Source organism: Lygodium microphyllum, chromosome 16, assembly GCF_053477565.2.
Source record: "Lygodium microphyllum isolate KBCC chromosome 16, Lygodium_microphyllum_v1.1.10, whole genome shotgun sequence".
In the NCBI taxonomy this organism is placed as follows: domain Eukaryota; kingdom Viridiplantae; phylum Streptophyta; class Polypodiopsida; order Schizaeales; family Lygodiaceae; genus Lygodium; species Lygodium microphyllum.
Genome location: NC_141150.1, coordinates 101886310 through 101890615, shown reverse-complemented (window position 1 = coordinate 101890615; position 4306 = coordinate 101886310). Strand labels below are relative to the sequence as shown.

The 4306-nt window shown below is 44.6% G+C and overlaps 1 pseudogene; it reads left to right on the top strand.

The window, feature by feature from the left end:
• Positions 1-3386: 3386 nt before the first annotated feature.
• On the top strand, positions 3387-4028 carry LOC148023166 (18S ribosomal RNA; annotated as a pseudogene; the record flags this gene model as incomplete).
• Between the last annotated feature and the right edge of the window lie 278 nt (positions 4029-4306).

The window sequence follows — 4306 nt, the reverse complement described above, 5'->3', positions numbered from 1 at the left end:
GTCGGGGTTGAGAGAAATCCCATACTCTCGGCATCTGTCAAAACATTGCTCTAGGTGTCCCCAGTGCTCACGGATCAAGCTATAGACACAAAAGTCATCAAGATACACCTCAATGAAATCATGCAGATGATTCTGGAAGGCAGCCATCATTACTCATTGGAAGGTGGCAGGAGCATTATAGAGCCCAAATGGCATCACTCTATAGGCATAGGTCCCCCATTCTGTGGTGAAGGTTGTTTTAGATTGGTCCTCTTCTGCGATTTGGACTTGTTTATATCTGTTGAATCCATCCAAGAGGGAATACAGCTCATGGCCTGCCATTGTGTCCAACAGTTGGTCTGTAAAAGGTATAGGGAAATGATCCTTCTTCATCTTCAAATTGAGCTTTCGAAAGTCCATACATATTCGAAGTTTCCCGTTCTTCTTGGGTCCTACCACAATGGGCATAACCCATTCCCTATTAACCACAGGATAAATGAACTCTGCTTCAAGAAGTTTCAATAGTTCAGCTTTCACTAGAGTAGAGTAATTAGAATTCATACGCCTTTGTCTTTGCCTTATAGGTTTGGCATCAGGCTCTAGGTCAATATGATGTTGGCATACCGTGGGATCAATCCCCTTTAGGTCTTTGTACAACCAAGCAAACACATGTAAATTCTCCTTTAATAGATCTCACAAGACCACTAGTTCTTCTTCTGGAAGATTGAGACCCACTTTCAGGTGTCGTTCAGTACCATCAGTATCCAAGAACATTACTTATCTTTCACCTTCCACTTCGCGGATGAATGTTCCACGGATTGTTTCTGGATAGAGGTTTGACTCTTTTAAGAGAGTAGTATCCTCATTTGACGTTCTGCTAGAACGAGTGTCCTCCTTCTGAACAGATCTATTGAGGTTGCTGGAAGGGTATCAAAGCTTTGTTTGCTTTTGTGTGAGTGGTAATTTCTTCTCGACTTAGGTATTCATCTTCAGAGGATGCGTCCAGGAATATCACATAGCACGAACCTTCTAGGGGCCGTGGCTCTGATGGCTTTAGCTTCTGTGGCAAGGGGCATCATCGTCATCTTTTCTCTGGACTGAACAGTTAGGGCGACAGGAGCCACTGGTGAACTTAATTTTTATGCTTTTAATCCATTTCTTATACAGATTCTGAATACTTTGTGGTCCATTGATCACCCCAAATGGAACCATGGTCATTCCATCCAGCACCCGGAGATCTTCAGCCTCTGAGGTCTCTGTAGGAACATCAACAAGATCATCCGCTATCAAAGGAAATTATTCATCTACACTTTCATAACCTGATTTATTTTCTTCCTCATTATTTTCATTCTCTTCCTTTGGAGGCTCTGTCTCTGCTTCTGTAGAGGCTCTATAGGAGAAGAACATATCTTCCACCTTCGCATCTGCTTTTGCTTCTGTCATTTCCTCTGACTCTGCTTCTACCTCTGACTCTAGCTCTGGCTCTCTGTCTGTTACTCTCTCTATATCTGCTGCTCTGTATCTGTTCTGTCTCTGCTATGTAATTGTATTGTCTCTGTACTGTCTCTGCTCTGTATTTGCTCTGTAACTGTTCTGCCTCTGCTATGTTTCTGCGACTATCATGTAATAGGGAGAACAATACATCCATGCTTTTATTTCACTATTAGAGGTGATTTCAGAAGTTAATTCTAGTTGAGGCAAGAGGTATTCTCCCATGGATAAGGATTTTACTTTCCTTGACAGTTGGCTTACAGTGCCCACTGTTAGGGACTGTGCCTCTGTTTTCTAAGGAAAGATCTGCTTAACAGCCTCTTCATCTCCTGATGTACCATGTGTTACCTCATTGGAGGAGTCAGTTATGACTTTGATAGATGTGGATCCATTGCCTTTTTGCGATCCATACAGCTTTAACACCGCTTTGTTGGGTCCTCTGCCTAGGGTTAGGATTCCTTTGAACCAGTTTGTCCTGGCTCTTGCTTCAAAAAGCCAAGGTCTTCCCAATAGCAAAGGGTATGAGATTCCATAAGAATTTGGTTTGACCACCAAATATGTCAGCCAATAGTCTCTTCCTGCAAGGGTTTTTTTAACGTATGGGAGGATGCCCAACGGTTTGACTTTGCTTTGGTCCGCCAATTTGATAAGCCACTATGTATGTTGAATTCCTTGTAACCCTAAGTCCTTCATTGTCACATCTGTCATTATGTTTACTGATGAGTCTCCATCAATCAGTGTATCTGAAATAAATCATCCTTCTATCCATACACTAATCTCTAGGATTCCAGGATCTAGGAAGGCATTAGCCACATTTACTTCATTTACAGGCTCCGGAGCCTTATTGGTCTTAGTCGCTGTTGAAGGAGTGATCCTTAGCCCACGTCTTCTTGTTAAGATGCTTTTGAATTTCTTTCGACAACTAGGAGATAGCATTAGCAACTGCCGGAATGTTAAGTTTGGTTTAAAAGTGTCTAGGTCTTTGACCAAGTCATAATCTTTGATAGGATCCACAAGCTTCTCCAGCCTGTTGGGGAATGGGGCTACACCAATTTTCATCTTTCATTTTTCTTCTAATAATTGTAGCATCGGCACTTCTTCTGTTTCTGGAGGTGCCTCTGTCTCATCTATCTCCTGGACCTCTGGTCCTGTCTATGGGACTGTCTCTGTAACTCTCTGTGGCACTACAGTGCTCTATACTGCACTGTTCTGTCCTGTACTGCTCTGTCCCTCTATTGGCAGGTTGGACTTCACAGTCTTGGCAGGAGAATTATTTTCGTTCTAAACAACTGGTTCCTTCTTCTTGGTGCACGTGACAGCAGCAACTTCCAACTCTAGCAAATTGGAGGCAGGCTCTTGTACCTTCTATTGGCTATCAGTGCCATTGGCCTTTACAGGGGCTGGACTTGGACAGTCCTTTGCAGTGTGGCCTTCTCCTTTGCATCGGCTACATAAGGGCTTGTAATCCACAGATCGTCTAGGGTTTGGAAAATTTGGGGAGATATGTCCCTTTTCTCCACACATGTAACATTCCACCTCTGATCTCTGACCACCGCCAGACTGTCGTCCTCTATAACGATGAGCATCTCCATCGTCTTTCGACTCGACACGAGCTCGGAATGTGGCAGACAAGACAACGTGGAGCACGCCTCGTGCGTGGTGGTGGTGATGGCTGATGCACGTGCTCGTGTGCGGCTTTGTCCACGGTGGGAAACGAAAGCATGCCCTCGTCCCATCCCCATTTGTCGTTTTCTTTTTCCCCCCGTAAACTCTCGAGCCTTCGTGCTCCTTCCCTCTTTCTCTTTACATCAAGAACAACACATTGGTGATGAGGTCGTGCCTTTTTGCCCCGCAGCCACACTTGATGTGGAGTTGGAACGCGCAGCAGCGGTGCTGCTCGTGTGATGAAATATAGCTACCTGGTTGATCCTGCCAGTAGTCATATGCTTGTCTCAAAGATTAAGCCATGCATGTGTAAGTATAAACTCTCTTGTACTGTGAAACTGCGAATGGCTCATTAAATCAGTTATAGTTTCTTTGATGGTACCTTGCTACTCGGATAACCGTAGTAATTCTAGAGCTAATACGTGCACCAACTCCCGACTTTTGGAAGGGATGCATTTATTAGATAAAAAGCCGATGCGGGCTTGCCCGGTAATGCGGTGAATCATGATAACTTCCCGAATCGCACGGCCTTAGCGCCGGCGATGCTTCATTCAAATTTTTGCCCTATCAACTTTCGATGGTAGGATAGAGGCCTACCATGCTGGTTACGGGTGACGGAGAATTAGGGTTCGATTCCGGAGAGGGAGCCTGAGAAATGGCTACCACATCCAAGGAAGGTAGCAGGCGCGCAAATTACCCAATCCCAACACGGGGAGGTAGTAACAATAAATAACAATACTGGGCTTTTATAAGTCTGGTAATTGGAATGAGTAAAATCTAAATCCCTTAACAAGGATCCATTGGAGGGCAAGTCTGGTGCCAACAGCCGCGGTAATTCCAACTCCAATAGCGTATATTTAAGTTGTTGAGTTGTAGACCCCTGAGGAACACTCCTTTCTGGATTCCTTCGTCCAAATGATGGTTAGTCCATCTCTTCAGGATGGATTCCATTCGCGAGACATAAGCTTCTACTCTTTCTCCAGAGGACTGACTTAGGTTCATGAACTCCTCTCGCATCCACTCTTCAAAACCTTCGTGCCAGAGTTTAGTGAGGAAGGCCAACTTCAGATCGTCCCAAGTGCCAAAAGTTCATGTTGCTTGTCTCTCATACCACTGAAATGCCGCGCCCTTGAAAGTGGCAGGGAATATTGCTAACCAATGCTCAGGAGTT